General features: G+C 42.9%; 1 long non-coding RNA gene across 3 annotated transcripts in view; it reads left to right on the top strand.

The window, feature by feature from the left end:
• The window catches only part of LOC132391476 (uncharacterized), a 99,787-nt gene that overhangs the window by 42,567 nt on the left and 37,722 nt on the right, over positions 1–19,498 (top strand). For all 3 annotated transcript variants that reach the window (XR_009511226.1, XR_009511224.1, XR_009511225.1), the window contains exon 4: positions 8,906–9,067. This is a non-coding gene — a long non-coding RNA (uncharacterized LOC132391476). The remainder of the gene's footprint in view (positions 1–8,905; positions 9,068–19,498) is intronic.

Below are 19,498 nucleotides of genomic sequence, written 5' to 3'. Positions count from 1 at the left end.
AGTGTTGGTGAATCCAGAACAGATCCGGTGCTCCAGAGGCAGGTCTGAAAAACACAAGGCAGACCTGGAGCTCAAGGCAGTGTTGGTGAATCCAGAACAGATCCAGTGCTCCAGAGGCAGGTCTGAAAAACACAAGGCAGACCTGGAGCTCAAGGCAGTGTTGGTGAATCCAGAACAGATCCGGTGCTCCAGAGGCAGGTCTGAAAAACACAAGGCAGACCTGGAGCTCAAGGCAGTGTTGGTGAATCCAGAACAGATCCGGTGCTCCAGAGGCAGGTCTGAAAAACACAAGGCAGGCTTGGAAACATAGCATGTAACTTGGAAACAAAGCATATGACTTGGAAGCATTGCATTTCACTTGGAAGCGTAGCAAGATCATATAGCGCAGAAACATTGCATTTGACTCAAAAACATAGCAATAAACAGAATAAAAATCATGTTGACCTAGAGAACTGTTAACTGTTAAACAACAAAAACACATTTTTATTTTGTTTAAACTACTTTACTTTCAAAGTTTCAGTTCAATTCATGAGAGGCACCACCTATACATCCCACAAGTTCCCTTTATCCCTGGCATGAAGTATACACCAGGGAAAGAGTGCATGCCTACAAAATACATGCATTGTCCAAATGAACAGAATTCTCTCTCTCCCTCTCTCTCTCCTTCTCTCTCTCCCACCTCTCTCTCCCCATTCTCCCCCCTCCCCTCCCCCCTCTTCCCCCCTCTCTCCCTCTCTCCCTCATTTATTTATATATATATAATTTAAAGATAATTGAAATGCCCATTAGGATATGAGAATTAGTTCTGACCCTTGATATGACTACAATTCTTAAGGTACCAAATGCCTTCACCAATTGCCTTTAACAGCACATGAGCTGAAGCCACCTTCTTTGTGAGACAAGCAGCTAGTTGTTCCATTGTAGTTGACCATAGCAGATGATGAATTTTCTGTGTTTTTACAAGTTCTTTGATGCTGTTTTTCTCTAGATGGAGCCTTTTCTCTGTCACTGATGTAACCCTCAGGTTGGGCTAGCAGGTTAATCTAGGGGAAGACAGTCTCTGGCTCGGCTAAACATGAGAAATCTTGTTTGGGTGGATGCTGCGTGAAGTGTCCCCTGTTACAAATCAGAACCACGAAATAACAAACAGTACACAGTATGCGATTAAACAATTGAGCTTTATAATTCTTAATTTGACTGTAGGGTTAGTAAAGAAAACAAAAAGGAAAAAGGGCCCATTCTCATGAAACAGTCTAATACACAAACGTTGGAGCTCACAGTTTTCCCGTCTGTTCATTCTCCATTGATCTTCCCACTAGGTGCTGACTCCTGACCCCATTCCAAGTCCACTCTGTCTTGCAGACTATGACTTCCCTGTCCTGGCATCATCTCTCTCCATCTTCTGCCGAACAAAAACCTGTGAAACCTTCACATGGACACACAAGAAAGAAAAACATCTCCCCTCATTGGACTCTGCACATTCCAAAGTCCTTGTTATCTCTCGTCATAACCCACACGCTGCTGCTATGGAGAAACCATTACATTAGCATGAAACATTACAGAGAGGCCATTATGTTAGCAGTGAAACCTTGCATTACACTGACTTGGTGGATTTAACGGCATCAATCAAAGAGTAGTTGTCTGTGACACAGGTTATTTGTAGACTCTCTTCCTTTGGGTCTCCATGGAAAAGCTCAGAATAGAGTGTGGCCTGATAAACCGCATTGTCAATACCTCCAGACATTGCAAGGGTTTCACCTGCTAGAGTACTCTATATAACCCTTCAGATTATTTTTGATTGCCAATAGAGAGGTGAAAATCTTCCCTCTTCTCCCATCAGTACAATAAAATGTCCCTCTTGAGTACCTGCATCAGGAAGATTTCCAAATGAAACATCACTGAAGACCATGCACCTCAGTGAGCTATCTTTTCCAAGCTGCTGAAACTTCAAGACTACTTTTTCAGATTGAATTCTGAACACTATCTCGTTTGCCTCATGTAAAGTTTGTACTGTGGTCTTCAGGTCTTCAGGTCTTCAGGTCTTCTCTGCTTTGCCACCCATGGAAGCTGACCTACCGTTGACCTGAGAGCTCAGCTTAACTGAGGGGCATGTGAGGATTTCATGTGGATTGTTTGAAGATCCCCGATGTAGCTTTCTTGGTGCAGTTGTATTTCCATCAACAGCAAGGATGGCTATCCCTACAGAGCAGAGTCTGTCGTGTTCCTCACGCCCAACCTGAAAGGCTGACTTTAGCTAAGAGGTAACTGTCCGGGGAAAGTTTTGTGAGCCTCCCCATATGAAGTCATCTGCATGACAGGCGAGTACTCCAGTCACATGATATTCTGAATCTTGCCAGTAAAAAATTGGATCCACTAGTGACATATTTCCACCTGTATTCAACATTATTTCCTTGACATTTTTATACCAGTAGAGTGATGCATCTGCAAGACTATACACACACTTTTTGAGTTTCCCCAGTGTTCCTTCACTTCTGGTTTCAGGTGGGGGTTTAATGTGAATGTCACGTAACAGCTCCATTCCTTGTAAGAATGCAGATTATATGTCCATGCAATGGAGTTGCCAATGCTTTTGACATATCACTGAGTGAAGCAGTTGGAGAGACTCTGATACACACGTTGGTGAGTTTTTTCAGAGTTCTATTTATGATCAGTTCTTCAAAACCTCTAGCCACCAGACGTGCTTTTGGTATAATTCCTGTCTGGGTTTCTTTCAGGGTGCACACCCATCTTGTAGACACTGTCTTTTGGCCAAAGTCTCTGGCTTCCTCAGACACTCCATCATTTCTCCAGCTTCTGATTTCATCCTATTCTGCAGATTCAGATGACATCTCTTTAGTTACTAGTACATCTTCTTGACACTTCTCAGATGGTCCAGCCTTGATTCAATATGAAGTCTGTCTATACATGACAGGGCGACTGACCCCACAGTGCCACCGGTTTTAGGTAATTCAAATTGTTCCAACTTTTGTTTCTCCCAGTGGCTTTGCCTGTTTGTCCTCAGATGTCAACTTTGTATGAGATACCAGTGTCTTGGTCTATAAATCTCACAGTTTTCCCTATTTTAAGACTGCTCAGGCAAGTCTGTTGAGTCCCTTTCTGCACTCTCTTCCACACTGTCTGTGCCACTGTCCGGCAACTCTGTTGGGTCCTTAGCTGCGCTATCCCTATCCTCATCTGTGCCATGTGACAGTGTACCAGCTAAGTGCTTTTCATTTTTTGTGTCATTCTCCATGGAATTCTGATGGTCTTCAGGTTGTGTTTTATGTAGTCTGGAATGATGTACTTTCACATACCTCCATGTCTCATGAATACCACAACTCCATCCTGACCAATGTCAGCTCCAGGACCTTTCCATTCTGTAAAGTCTGCTCTTTTGTAATCTACTTTGTCCCCGTGTCATATTCGTAATTTGTAGGACAGGACCTCTGCCCTCAGTGCTCTTCGAATTCCCTCTGAACACTACGAAAGCCTTCCTTGATGTATGCAATCTGCAATATGTTTCCCAGGCCACTCATTCCTTGTAGAGCTCTCCAGAGCAGGTGGTCTGTCAAACAGTACAGAGGGAAGGTTTGGATTCTAGCCAAACACCAATTGATACGGACGATAGCCAAGTACATCGTGCATGGTGTTCTTCACCGTAAGGGCCCAGTCCAGAGCTGTGTTCCAATCACAGTCATTATTTCAATAAGTATTTGATTGTGTCACTCCAGAAGTCTATCACTCCAAGGACTATATGGTGCTGTTGTCTTTGTTTCTATGTTAAAGTTCTCTGCCATATCTCTGAATTCATCATTATTAAATTCACCACCATTATCACTGAATACTTTCCAAGGTGGGTCATACACTCTTATCCAGGACTAGATGAAGTTTTTTACTATCTCTGATGGTATCTTTGTATTTACAATGCCACCAGCACTGAAAGGTGTGAATTCATTAATAATGTGGAGATACCACACTCCTTGCTCCAGTTCATGTGGTTCTAGTGCTACTGTTTCACTGTATTCAGATGCTAGTGGCAGACCAACCATAGGCTTGGGCTTGGGCTTTCCAAACTCCTGGCATGTCTCACAGCTGTCAATTGTCTGCTTTAGAATGGAAGAATAATCTGCATCTTTGTTTCCTGAACTCCTGAGCAGTTTCTGATGTCCATCAATTGAAGTGTGTCTAAACTGCCTGTGAAGTTTGAGGAACACTTTGCATTTCTCATGTTTTGTGTGACAGTTAGGACTTCACTCTCACACTGATTCTCAGTAATGTCTCTATCTAGAATGTTCACACAGTATTGCCCAGTGTTGGTGTGGTAAACTATGTATACCTGTCTGGACACATCCCCCCGCTGACTGCTCCTGTGGCTCCTCCCACAAATCCCTGTATAAAGGCGATTGGAGGCAATGCTCCCCCCTCAGTTTCCAAGATGCCATGCTCCGTTTTGCTGCTAATAAAAGCCTATCGTTCGCCTCCCGTCTCCGAGAGTTATTGATGGTGCATCAGTTGGTGAGCTCAAGAGAACCTGGCTGTTGAAACATCATTGATCGGTCATTCTCCATATCCAGTACTGCTCCTGCGTTTTTTTAGCAAAGATTTACTCAGTTGTAATGAAATTTTTGCAGTTTCTGTTTCAATGTAACATTTGTCTGCCCTATTTTTGTGGGAATTTTCACTCTTTTGGTGGAGTGTACAATCTTTCCATCTCCAGATGTGAATGTTTGGTTACTAGGTATATCTGTGTTCACCAGTTTCTGCATGTCATTCTGGTTTAGTTCACTTACATAGCTTTCCAGCTATTTTCTCCACACACTGTGCGAGTGCATGCTGTATCAATGACAGCAGATGCCAGAGATTCCATTATCAAAATCTCTGCCTCAGATGTCTCCGCGTTAGTAAGTGACTCCTTTGCAAACAATGTAATATGGCAGTTTTCTACATCTTCAGATTTGTTATTTGCTTCAGTTAGCCTTAACTGATTGGTTCTGTGCAGACAGTTTCTTGCCCAGTTGTAAATACTTTGACATACCGCACATTTTGATCTCCTACCGTACTTGTCTATTGGATTTGTGCCAGGTAATGGTATCCTTGTCTGCTCCCTCTGGGATTTACACTTGCTATAGTTTTGTTTCTGCTCACTGAAGTATTAATTTCCTGACTCCAACTAATTCCATCTGTTGCCTCAGCAGCTTTTTTCCAAAAATTGTCTTAAGTGCTAATTTCATGGATGCAATTTTAAGTTCTGTACATGCAGTTAACGCTAGCTGTCTGTCCTTAATGTCTAGACAGGCAGTATCCAACAATTTGAAAGCTATACAACATCAGGAAGTTGCATTTTGTCCTTGCGCATGCGACTGTACTTTTGTTCAATGTCAATAATATATTGTAATGGAAAGCATAGAAACTTAGAAAATCTATGGTACAATACAGACCCTTCGGCCCACAAAGCTTTGCAACTTTTCTACTGTCACACTTGATTAGTCCTATTCTCTCACGTCATATCCTCTTGCTCTTCACATACTTGTAGAAAGCCTTGGGGTTTGCCTTAATCCCATCTGCCAAAGCCTTTTCATGGCCCCTACTGGCTCTCCTAATTTTTTTTCTTAAGCTCCTTCCTGCTAGCCTTATAATCTTCTGGATCTCTATCATTACCTAGTTTTTAGAACCTTCTGTAAGCTCTTCTTTTCTTCTTGATTAGATTTACAACAGCCTTTGTACACCACAGTTCCTGAACTCCTTTCCGTGTCTCATTGGAACGTACATATGCTGTACTCCACACAAATATTCCCTGAATATTTGCCACATTTCTTCCTTACATTTCCCTGAGAACATCTGTTCCCAATTTATGATTCCAAGTTCTTGCCTGATAGCCTCATATTTCTCCTTACACCAATTTAACACTTTCCTAACTTGTCTGTTCCTATCCCACTCTAATGCTATGGTGGAGGTGATAGAATTATGATCACTATCTCCAAAATGCTCTCCCACTGAAAGATCTGACACCTGACCAGGTTAATTTCAGAATACCAGATCAAGTACAGCCTCTCCTCTTGTAGGATTATCTACATATTGTTTCAAGAAACCTTCCTGAGCACACCTAACAAATTCCATCCCATCTAAACTGCTCGCTCTAGGGACATGCCAATTGATATTTGGGAAATTAAAATCTCCCACCATGACAACCTTGTAATTATTACACCTTTCCAGAATCTGTCTCCCTATCTGCTCCTCAATGTCCCTGTTACTATTGGGTGGTCTATAAAAAATACCCGGTAGAGTTATTGACCCCTTCCTATTCCTAACTTCCACCCACGGAGACTCTGTAGATAATCTCTCTGTTTTCCTCCTTTTCTGCAGATGTGACACTATCTCTTATCAACAGTGCCACACCCCCACCTCTTTTGCCTCCCTCCCTGTCCTTTCTGAAACATCTAAAGCCTGGCACTCGAAGTAACTGTTCCTGCCCCTGAGACATCCAAGTCTCTAATGGCCACAACATCATAGCTCCAAGTACTGATCCACGCTCTAAGCTCACTTGCTTTGTTCATAATACTCCTTGCATTAAAATTATCACATCTCAAACCATCGCTCTGAGTGCGTCCCTTCTCTATCACTTGCCTATCCTCCCTCTTGCACAGTCTACAAACTTTCTCTATTTGTGATTCAACCTCCTCTTCCCCAGTCTCTTCAATTCAGATCCCACCCCCCAACAGTTCTAGTTTAAACTCTCCCCAGTAGCCTTAGCAAACCTCCCCGTCAGGATATTGGTCCTCCTAGGATTCAAGTGCAACCCCTCTTTTTTGTACAGGTCATGCCTGCCCCAAAAGAGGTCCCAATGATCCAGAAATCTGAATCACTGCCCCTACTCCAATCCCTCAGCCACGCATTTATCCTCCACCTCACCATCTTTGTGGTCCTGCTTCTCAACTTCCTTCCTAACTCCCTGTAGTCTGCTTTCAGGACCTCCTCCCTTTTCCTGCCTATGTCGTTGGTACCAATCTCCTTCCCACTTCAGGATATAGTGGATGTGATCAGAAACATCCTGGACCCTGGCACCTGGGAGGCAAACTATCATCTGTGTTTCTTTCCTGGACCACAGAATCACATGTCTGACCCCCTAACTATAGAGTTCCCTATCACTGCTGCCATCCTCTTCCTTTCCCTACCCTTCTGAGCCACAGGGCCAGACGCTGCCAGAAGCACGACCACTGTTGCTTCCCCCAGGTAGGCCATCTCCCCCAACAGTACTCAAACAGAAGTACATATTGTCAAGGGGTACAGCCACAGGGGCGCTCTCTAGCTTATGACTCCTGCCCTTCCCTATCCTGACTGTCTCCGGAGGCCCCGGTGTGACCACCTGCCTATAGCTTCTCTTTATCACCTCCTCACTCTCCCTGACTAGACAAAGATAATTCAGCTGCATCTTCAGTTCCCTAACAAGGTCCCTAAGGAGCTGCAGCTCGGTGCACTTGGTGCAGATGTGGCGGTCCCAGAGGCTGGGAGTCTCCCGGACTTCCCACACCTGACACTGAGCACTAAACGCTGGCCTCACAAACATTCTTCCTGTCTAAATTCTACACAGGTAACCTACCTCACCTTGACCCGTAATCACCGAAGCCCCATTGAGCCAAAGGCTTTCTACTCTGTCACCCGCTCCTCTGACACCCACTCTGTAAGGTGTCTCCTTTTAGACTCTTCTCGCTGTTCTCACTGGCTGATGTCTACACGCTTGCGCAGTCGTGCCTCAATCAAACTGCTGAAGAAATACTTTTAGAAATCAGACATATTTTTAGAATTGTCTGTGTAAATTTTGTCCAAGTTTGAAATGTCTTCCTTTTAAATCCAATCAAAAAAAAGTCAAGTGTACTTAACAGCGTATTCATATCATCATCTTTGTCAAGTCTTTCACTGACATTTTTGAAAGCAACAGCACAATAGCCGGATCTTCTTCTTCCTCTCCAGTTCTGTAACACGAGGCCATATTCCACTTTAATTTTTCCACTTTTCGTAAGGCTTACTCTTGTCAAATGCTGGTGGGTTCCTATAATTGGAAACCATCCTTTGCTACCATTGTTAATGCCCAAACAACAAAAACATGTTTTTCTGTTGTTTAAACAACTTCACTTTAAGTGTCTCAGTTCAATACATGAGGGCCAGCACCTTTACTTCCCACTATTCCCCCTTTCCCTGGTGCACACTCACCTAACAGAGAAAATGCACATGCCTACTAATACTTACATAGTCCAAATGAACAGAACTCAACAAAAAACTTGGAAAAATTTTTGAAGGTAGACTGGAGAAGCTCAGACCCTCCCCTGTCCGTATTAGTGGGGTCACTCTGTAATGATGCGCTCACGAGCGACTGTGGAGGAACGGCACGACCCCCAGGAAGAGACTCGAAACAATGAATCCCCCCAACCTGGCACTGATTCAGAGTCCTCTTTCAGAGAATGCAGGAAACAGGTGGCAGCGCAATTAAATCGAACACACAACTTTGGTTAAGGTAACAATCAGTAAATATAGATGTTCAAGAACCCTAGAAGCTCAACGCTGTATGGCAAGCCACAGGGATCAAGACAATGCAATCTTCTCACTGCTACCATTGGGTAAGTGAACCAGAAGCCTTAGATCTCATACCATAAGTTTCAGGAACAGTTATTACATTACAACCATCAGGATCCTGAAATATTATGGATAACTTTACTTCAAACTGATTCTATGACCTACAGATTCCCTTTCAAGGACACTTTCAAGCTTGTGTTTTCAGTATCATATTTTTTTAATTTCTTGATCTGGAGGGTGGATCTTAGGATGATGGCACCTAATGGCAACTCCTTCGCTTGGATCTTTGGAAACAGCTCTATTTCTATCTTTGATTTCTTTTTCTTCCCTTTCAAAGGTCTTCTGAAGACCCTGACCTGGAGTTACATGCTGACTTCAGTTCCTTGTGGAAATGGGACCCGCTCTCAGGGCCTCACGAATGGCCGCTTTTCGATATGCCAAGGACGCGGCCTGGAAGACCAGCACACCTTCAGGGTGCCGGATCTTCGTAGCTCTGGAGGTGGGTGGATTTGAGGCTGGTGCTGCTGCCTGATGTTTTATGGGAGTACATGGAAGATCGGAAGCAGCGAGCTGGCTGTTGGTTATGTGCCTGGAGACCCGAGTTCTTTGGGCACAGAGCTCAGAAAAAGTGACGCAACAGACTTTTAATACCATAAATCAGTGAGTTATTTGTTATGTCTCCCCTCTTGCCATGAAACAGGGACACCTCTTTATCCCTTATTAATAGAATACCGGGTGAACAAGTAGTCTTTGGGGTGCTGCAAGTCTGTCTTTATTGATGCTTTGCTGTGCGCTTGAGTGTTCAGTGGGGGAGGGGGGCGCCGATGCTTTTGTGCTAGTGGGAGAGGCAGGGGTTATAGCTTTGCTGCTGCTTGTGTGTGGGGGGGAGCTGGGGGGCTTTGAGGTTCCAATATTTAACTATCATTCATTCTTTGGGGCACTGCTCTGTTTTCATGGATGTTTGCAAAGAAAAAGAATTTCAGGATATATATTGTATACATTTTTGTGACATTAAACGTATCTGTTGAACCTATTTTGCAGTCTGTCAGTCTTTGCTTATGTATAGTATTTCATCGATATTATTGTATTTATTTTTCCCTTAAATCTCTGCAAGAAAATGAATCTCAAGTGAGATAAAGTAACATTGAAGATAAATTTACTTTGAACTTCTTACAAGTGACAAGTGGGAAGAGGTATATTCACTATAACTGTGAGAGACAGTAGGTTTGTAAAAGATGTCAGTGGATGCAGACAGAGTTGGAGACTGCAAGATTGAGAAGGGGAGAGAGGTTGGTTAGATATGAACCAAGCAAATCTGAGTGGAGGATAGTGCAGGGATGAAGCTGACAAGCTCTGTATGGGGAGCGGGAAGCAAACTTGATCTTAGTCCTATTCACTAAATGGAGAATATAAGACCAAATCCCAGAAGGAAGAGAAATCCCAAGTCAGGAGGACATGAAATCATCACGCAAAATACTCACATTAAAAACGCTAATGTTGGACAGCAGTTCAAAGTCTATACTTTAAGCTGTATATCATTTCAGATATGTAAAGTAATAGGAACAACTAAATTGCCAAAAGTAGTAACTTGATGGGCTTCCATATGATATAGAAACCATATGTTCACGAGGTTAATTCCCGGGATGGCGGGACTGTCATATGTTGAAAGATTGGAGCGACTGGGCTTGTATACACCGGAATTTAAAAGGATGAGAGGGGATCTGATTGAAACATGTAAGATTATTAAGGGATTGGACACACTAGAGGCAGGAAACATGTTCCCGATGTTGGGCGAGTCCAGAACCAGAGGCCACATTTTAAGAATATGGGGTAGGCCATTTAGAACGGAGTTGAGGAAAAACTTTTTCACCCAGAGAGTTGTGGATCTGTGGAATGCTCTGCCTCAGAAGGCAGTGGAGGCCAATTCTCTGGATGCTTTCAAGAGAGAGTTAAATAGAGCTCTTAAAGATGGCGGAGTCAAGGGATATGGGGAGAAGACAGGAATGGGGTACTGATTGTGGATGATCAGCCATGATCACAGTGAGGAGTGGTGCTGGCTCAAAGGGCCAAATGGCCTACTGCTGCACCTATTGTCTATTGTCTATACGTATAATCATGCTTTGTTCATGCTTCCAAAGCATGGAAGTTTAGGATTGCTGCCATGAATCCATGAATATTCCAGTATTTAATCAGAACTATTGGCTTCTCTTAAGAACGACTGTGAACATTTTAAGGCTGAAATGAAATGCGAGCAGAAGTACACAGAGGTTAAAAAGATTAAGCAAGCATTATAAACGAGGGTACAAAAAGCTTTTTCAGATATATGAAGAGTGCTTGGGAAACGGAAAAATCTGAAGAGACATATGTAACCCCAACCAGATGGACTACACCTCAAGGTGCTGAAAAAGGTAGATGGAGAGACTATGGATGCATTTGTAATAATTTTTCAAGAATCACCAGATTCTGGAATGCTTCAGGAGGACTGGAAAATTGCAAATGCCACTCCACTCTTTAAGAAAGGAGGAAGACAGATTGTAGGCCAGGTTAGCCTGCCTTCAGTGCTGGGTGTTTTATACAAACACACATATATACATATATATATGATTTCTTATTCTTTCCTGGCAAAGAATTTAACTCTCCTTGGCAGGTGAAACTTGTGGCTGTGAAACGATCTCAGGTTCTTAAGCATCCACTGTGATGATTGTAGGAGTTGATTCTGGAACTGCAAGAAGTAGATCTGAGGTCTCTAGACACCATTCTTCTCTAACAAATGCCTTGGCTCTCCTCAACTGATCAATATGTCGTCCCCAGACAACATCAGATGTAATCTCCACTGCGTAGGAGAGTGGTCCAGTACTGTCCTTAATCTTTTTGAGTACCCACTTTTGATCACCTCTGTAGTATCATGCGAGGGCTGCAACATCTTACCTGCTTGCTTGAGGTCTCAGCTGTTTGTCCTGCATTCTTCTTCTGAAATTGGGTTTGAGCACAAAGGATGATCCAGGAAGAGCATATCTGGTGAGTTGTTGGTTGTGGAGTGTGCTGCATAGCAAGGAGGAAATTGACGAGCTTTTGATTCATTATCAGTGTAGTGTGTTCTGCTGACATTGTTCACAGCACATTCTGGACAAACCTTTCTGCCGAGCTATTTCTAGCTGGGTAACACAGGGCAGATGTAATATGCCTTATTCCATTCATTTTAAGGATTGGCTGAAACTGTTCCACAACCAGCCGTGGTCCATTGTCACTGACTAAGTGTTATGGAACACCAGTCCTTGAGATGAAGCTTCTCAGCACATCAACAGTGCGTGAGGTTGTACTGGAGGCGATTGGAAACACTGCTGGCCACTTTGTAGCTGCATCCACTACTACTGTGCCTATGAATGGACTGGCAAAATCCACATGGACGCTCTGCCAGGGTAATGCAGCCCATTCCCAGGGATGGAGAGGCACTGCTCTTGGCATCTTTTGGACATGTTGGCATCTTGAACAGAGCATGGCAAGCTGCTCACTCTGCTGATCTATCCCAGGCCACCAGGCAAAGCTTTGAGCCAACACTTTAATCTTGACCATGCCTAGATAACCAGAATGTAGCTCCTCCAACACCTCAGCTCTCAGCTTGGAAGGTACAATAATCTCAATCTCCACATGACAACCCCCATCCCAACACTGGTGTTCATCCCAACACTGATAAAAATGGGGGAACTGAAATTTTTGCTGCACATTCTAGCCATTTTGGATGGCCATGTAGATCTGAGACAGTATGAGATCTTTTCTGGTTTCCCTTTGGATTATCTCTGTTGTAATAGGGAGACCTTTGATTTGAATTAGGGAGAATATAGCGAGAAGCGTCCTCTTTTGTAAATTTTTCAGGTATTTCTTTTTTCAAGGGTAAATCCTCGAATTTGGTTGTGTAATTGTGCCCTCCAAGAAACAGAGCCCATCTCTGCATTTGTGCTGCTGCCGTTAATGGAACATCTTTCTCTGGGTTGAGAGTGGACATTAGTGATTGTTGATCGGCAAACTCTCTCCTATACAGGTACTGGTTTTACACCCCAAGCCAGATTCAAGGCCTCTCTATCAAACTGTGTGTGATTTTTCTCTGCAGTTGTAAGAGAATGTGAGGAGAAGGATACAGTGCAATCACTTCCATCACTCACAACATGTGACATGACCACACCTATACCATAAGAAAAGGAGGAAGGCATGGAGGGATTGTCTACTGAGTCTCTGTGGGTGGAAGTGAGGAACAGGAAGGGGTCAATAACTTTACTGGGTGATTTTTATAGACCACCCAATAGTAACAAGGACATTGAGGAGCAGATAGGGAGACAGATTCTGGAAAGGTTTAATAATTACAGGGTTGTTGTGGTGGGAGATTTTACTTTCCCAAATATTGATTAGCATGTCCCTAAAGTGAGGGGTTTAGATGGGGTGGAGTTTGTTAGGTGTGTTCAAGAAGGTTTCTTGACACAATATATGGATAAGCCGACAAGAGGAGAGGCTGTACTTGATCTGGTATTGGGAAATGAACCTGGTCAGGTGTCAGGTCTCTCAGTGGGAGAGCATTTTGGAGATCGTGATCACAATTCTATCACCTTTACCATAGCAATGGAGAGGGATAGGAACAGACAAGTTAGGAAATCATTTAATTGGAGTAAAGGGAAATATGAGGCTATCAGGCAAGAACTTGGAAGCATAAACTAGGAACAGATGTTCTCAGGGCAGAAGTGTGGCAAATGTTCAGGAACTGTGGTGTACAAAGGCTGTTGTGAATCTAGTCAAGAAGAAAAGAGCTTACAAAAGGTTCAAAAAACTAGGTAATGATAGAGCTGTAGAAGATTATAAGGCTAGCAGGAAGGAGCTTAAGAAAGAAATTAAGTGAGCCAGAAGGGACCATGAGAAGGCCTTGGCAGACAAGATTAAGGAAAACCCCAAGGCATTTGACAAGTTTGTGAAGAGCAAGAAGATAAGACATGAGAGAAAAGGACTAATCAAGTGTGATAGTGGAAAAGTGTGTATGGAACTGGAGGAAATTGCAGAGGTACTTAATGAGTACTTTGCTTCAGCAATCACTATGGAAAAAGATCTTGGCAATTGTAGGGATGACTTACAGCAGACTGAAAAGCTTGAGTATGTAGATATTAAGAAAGAGGATGTGCTGGAGCTTTTGGAAAGTATCCAGTTGGATAAGTCACTGGGACTGGATGAGATGTACCTCAGGTTACTATGGGAGATGAGGGAGGAGACTGCTGAGCCTCTGGCGATGATCTTTGCATCATCAATGGGGATGGGAGAGGTTCCGGAGAATTGGAGGGTTGTGGATGTTGTTCCATTATTTAAGAAAGGGAGTGGAGATAGCCCAGAAAATTAGACTAGTGAGTCTTACTTCAGTGGTTGGTAAGTTGATGGAGAAGATCCTGAGAGGCAGGATTTATGAACACTTGGAGAAGGATAATATGATTAGGAATAGTCAGCATGGCTTTGCCAAAGGCAGGTCGTGCCTTATGAGCCTGATTGAATTTTTTGAAGATGTGACTAAACACATTAATGAAGGTAGAGCAGTAGATGTAGTGTATATGGATTTCAGCAAGGCACTTGATAAGGTACCCCATGCAAGGCTTATTGAGAAAGTAAGGAGGCATGGGATCCAAGGGGACATTGCTTTGTGGATCCAGAACTGGCTTGCCCACAGAAGGCAAAGAGTGGTTGTAGACGGGTCATATTCTGCATGGCGGTTGGTCACCAGTGGTGTGCCTCAGGGATCTGTTCTGGGACCCCGACTCTTCATGATTTTCATAAATGACCTGGCTGAGGAATAGGAAGGATAGTAAATTTGCTGATGACACAAAGGTTGGGGGTGTTGTGGATAGTGTGGAGGGCTGTCAGAGGTTACTGCAGGACATTGATAGGATGCAAAACTGGGCTGAGAAGCGGCAGATGGAGTTTAACCCAGGTAAGTGTGAGGTGGTTCATTTTGATAGATCAAATATGATGACAGAATATAGTATGAATGTTAAGACTCTCGGCAGTGTGGAGGATCAGAGGGATCTCAGGTTCCAAGTCCATAGGACACTTAAAGCAGCTACGCAGATTGACTGTATGGTTAAGAAAGCACATGGTGCATTGGCCTTCATCTATCATGGGATTGAGTTTAGGGACCAAGAAGTATTGTTGCAGCAATATAGGACCCTGTTCAGACCCCACTTAGAGTACTGTGCTCACTTTTGGTTGCCTCACCATAGGAAGAATGTGGAAACCACAGAAATTTACAAGGATGTTGCCTGGATTGGGGAGCATGCCTTATGAGAATAGGTTGAGTGAACTCGGCCTTTTTTCCTTGGAGTAATGGAGTATGAGAGGTGAACTGATAGAGATGTATAAGATGATGAGAAGCATTGTTTGTGTGGATAGTTAGAGGCTTTTTCCCTGGACTGAAATTGCTAGCCCAAGAGGGCACAGTTTTAAGGTGCTTGGAAGTAGATACAGAGGAGATGTCAGGGATAAGTCTCTGTTTCTTGGAGGACTTAATTACAAGATCAAATTCAAGAAGATGATTAATCAGGTTTCTAATTCAACGTTGCAATTTTGTTCACACTCAATTTCATTCCTGACTGCAACTCACATGCATCTCAGGCTGCTCTTTCAATTGATACAGCAATTTCAACTACTCTTTTAAATGTGAATTGTGCATCAGTTAGGAGCCATTCTTGAATGCTTTCTTGTAAAATTCCAGAAATTAAATGATCTCTCAGTGCACCATTAAGCTCATCATTGAACTGACAATGCTCGGATAATTTCTTCACTTTAGCCACATAAGCTGAAAGCGGCTCCCCTTCCTTTTGATTCCATTTATGAAACCTAAAGCATTCTGCAACCAACAATGGTTTCAGTTCTGAATGTTCCAGCATTACGTTCATGATATCAGCAACGCTAATTTCAGTCAACCTTCTTCTGCAAACTGTGCTTTTCCACCAATTGCACTCAGTAACACTGACACTTGTTTCTTATCAGCTATTTCACTTGCTACAAAATACTGCTCAATTCATTCAGTATACATCATCTAGTCATTTGTTCAGCAATCAAACATGTCTATCTTTCTGATGTAGACAGCCATTTCTACTTTCTCCCTTTATGGTTAAATTATTATTATCGCCCTTACTCACTGTTTATGAACCCATGGACATACCTGCTGCTTCTTAATTTTGTCCATTTTTAGCCTTCTTTTAAACTCAAACATCTTTGTCACCTTCTGAAGAAAAATGTGTTGCACTTCAACAGGTAGATAGTCATCTCGGTTTGTTTTAAAACCTCCTCATCACCACCGTTATGTTGTGTAACTCTAGAAACTAATCAAAAGAGAAACATTGGAGCCTGGAATATTTGTGCGCTTAGTTTTTCTTTCGTGGGGTGCTCACATATGATGTGGTGGCATAATGACAGATGCCATTCAAGTACTTCTTACATATAACCCATAATGAATTATGTAAACAAACAAAGAATACTTACTCAAGCAATATATTTACAATATTTCTTAAATAATACTGAAATATTAAATACACTATGCAGTTGGACAGATGTTATTAAGAATGAGGTACTTGGAAGCACATGATAAAATAAGCCAATGTTAGCATGGGTTCCTTTAGAGAAAATCCTGCCTGGTAAATCTGTTGGAATTATTTGAGGAGATAACAGGTAGAATAAACAAAGGAAGAGTCAGTGGATGTTGTTTACTTGGATTTCCAGAAGGCTTTTGATAAGATGCCACACATGAGGATGCTTAACAAGATAAGAGCCCATGCTATTACAAGTAATACAATAACATGTATAGAAGACTGGCTGACAAGCAAGAGGCAATGAGTGGGAATAATGGGGGTCTTTTCTGGTTAGTGTTCTGCAGCTGCCGGCTACCAGTAGAGTTCCACAGAGGTCAGTGTTGGGACCGCTGCTTTTAACAATGTATCTCAATGATTTGGACTATGGGAGTAATGGATTTGTGGCTAAATTTGCCGATGATACAAAGATAGGTGGAGGAGCGGGTAGTGTTGAGAAAACAGAGAGACTTAGATAGTTTAGAGGAATGGGCAAAGATGTGGCAAATGAAATACAATGTTGCAAAGTGTATGGTCATGCACTTCGGTGGAAGAAATAAATGGGCAGACTATTATTTAGATGGGTAGAGAATTCCAAATGCAGAGATGCAAAGAGGCTCAGAAGTCCTTGTGCAGGATAACCTAAAGATTAACCTCCAGGTTGAGTTAGTAGTGAAAAAGGCAAATGCAATGTTGGCATTAATTCTAGAGGTATAGAATATAAGAGCAGGGATGTGATGTTGAGGTTCTATAAGACACTCATGAGACCACATTTGAAGTATTGTGTGCCGTTTTGGGCTCCTTATTTTAGAAAGGATATTCTAACATTGGAGAGGGTTCAGAGAAGATTCACGAGAATAATTCCAGAAATGAAAGGGTTACTGTATGAGGAACATCTGACAGCTCTTAGGCTGCATTCCCTGGAGGTCAGGAGAATGTGGGGGGGACGTCATAGAAACATTCCGAATGTTAAAAGGCCTTAACAGATTTGATATGGCAAAGTTATTTCCCATGGTATGGGAGTCTAGGACAAGAGGGCACAACTTCAAGATTGAAGGACATCCATTTAGAGCAGAGATGTGGGGAAGTTACTTTAGTCAGAGGATGGTAAATCTGTGGAATTTGTTGCCATGAGAGGCTGTGGAAGCTAAGTCATTGGGTGCATTTAAGGCAGAGATAGATAGGTTCTTGATTAGCCAGGGCATCAAAGGGTATGGGGAGAAGGCAGGGGAGCGGGAATGACTGGAAGAATTAGATCAGCCCATGATTGAATGGTGGAGCAGACTCGATGAGCCAAGTGGCCTACTTCTGCTCTTATATCTTATGGTCTTATGGCTAGAGGTGTTCTGTAGGGGCTAATGTCAGGACCTCTTCTGCTCATGTTATATCCCAAAGATATGGATCACAGAACTGATGGCTTTACGGCTAAGTTTTTGGACAATATGAAGATAGGTGGAGGAGCAGATAGTGTTGATAAAGCAGAAAGTCTATGGAAGGACATAAACAGATTAGGAGAAAGTTCAAAGAAGTGGCAGATGGAGTACAGAGCAGGGAAGTGTGTGGAAGAAGGAATGAAGGCATCGACTATTTTTTAACTGGGGAGAAAATTCAAAAATTTGAAGTGCAAAGCAACTTGGGAGTTCTTGTGCAGAATTCCCTAAAGGTTAACTTGCAGGTTGAATCAGTGGTAGGGAAATGCAATGTTTGTGTTCATTTCTAGAGGACTAGAACATAAAAGCAAGGATGTAAGGGCATTGGCTTTATAAGGCATTGGTCAAACCACACTTGGATTATTATGAGTTGATTTGGGTCGCTTATCTCAGAATAGATGTGCTGATACTGTAAAGAGTCCAGCAGGAAGGTCATGTGAATGATTCCAGGAATAATAAGGTTAATATGTGAGGAACATTTGATAGCTCTGGGCCTATACTCCTGGAGTTTAGAAGAAAGGGGGTGGGTATCTCAATGAAGCCTATCAAATATCAAAAGATCGAGATAGAGTGGATGTAGAGAGGCTGTTACTATCATAGTCAAGGGCAAGAGGGCACAACCTCAGACTAGACTGAGATCCATTTAGAACAAGGATGAGGAAAAAAAATTTCAGATGGAGGGTGGTAAATCTGTGGAATTCATTGCCACAGAGGGCTGTGGAGGCCAAGTCATTAAGTATATTTAAAACAAAGTTTTAAATATAAAGTTTGATGGGTTTTTGTTTAGTTATGGTGCTATAGGTTATGGGGAGAAAGCAAGAGAATGGTGTTGAGAGAGATAATAAATCGGCCATGATGGAATAATGGAGTGGACTCCATGGGCTAAATAGTTTAATTCTGCTCCCATGTCTTATGGTCTTATTCTTACCACCAAATGCATCTTTACTGACTCATCCCCACTCTCCACTTTCCACAGGGATTGCTCCCTCCATGACCCCCTTGCCCATTTGTCTGTCCCCACTTGTCTCCCTCCTGGCTCTTATCCCTGCAAGCAGAAGAAGTGCTACACCTGCCCATTCACCTACTCTCCTACCACCATTCAGGGCTGTAGACAGTCCTTCCAGGTGGGGCAGCACTTTGCCTGTAAGTCTGTCAGGCTTATCTACTGTATCCGGTGCTCCCCCTGTGACCTCCTCTACGCTGGTGAGACCACATTGCCCAAGGAATTTAATTCCCATTCCCTTCTTGACATATTAGTCAATGGCCTCCTCTGCTGCCAAGATGGGGCCACTCTCGGGTTGGAGGAGCAACACCTCCAACACCTCCAAATGGGCTGCCTCCAGCCTGACGGCATGAAAATTTAATTCCCTGGCTTCCAGTGGCTTCTCCCCCACCCCCTCACCCTTATCCCCTCACACTTCCATTTCCCATTCTAGCTCCCGTCTCGCCCCTTCTCCTTGCCTGCCTGTTACCTTCTTCTGGTGTTCCTCCTCTCCTCCTTTCTCCTGTGGTCTGTTCTCCTCTCCTGTTGGGTTCCTTCTTCTTCCACCTGTTGCCTATCAGCTTCTTGCTTCACCCTTCCACCTCGCAAGGCTTCACCTATCACCTTCTAGCTTGAAATCTTTCCCCACCCCCAACTTATTCTGGCTTCTTCCACCTTCTTTTCTAGTGCTGAGTTACTGCGTTCCTCCAGCATTTCGTGTGTGTTACTGTAGATTTCCTGCATCTGCAGAATCTCTTGTGTTTATTCAAATGTGTATGGACGTGGCACTGTTGGGAAAATAGATACCTGCTTACCATAAGAAATATTATGTTATCTATACATACACCTTTAGTTTTACATATATAATTAATTCAGAATAAGAAAAGACTGTATTGATTGGCTAATTGATCAGAAATGCAATGCTT

This window comes from Hypanus sabinus, chromosome 3 (assembly GCF_030144855.1).
Source record: "Hypanus sabinus isolate sHypSab1 chromosome 3, sHypSab1.hap1, whole genome shotgun sequence".
Taxonomy (NCBI): domain Eukaryota; kingdom Metazoa; phylum Chordata; class Chondrichthyes; order Myliobatiformes; family Dasyatidae; genus Hypanus; species Hypanus sabinus.
This window is presented reverse-complemented; position numbering and strand designations above follow the sequence as displayed.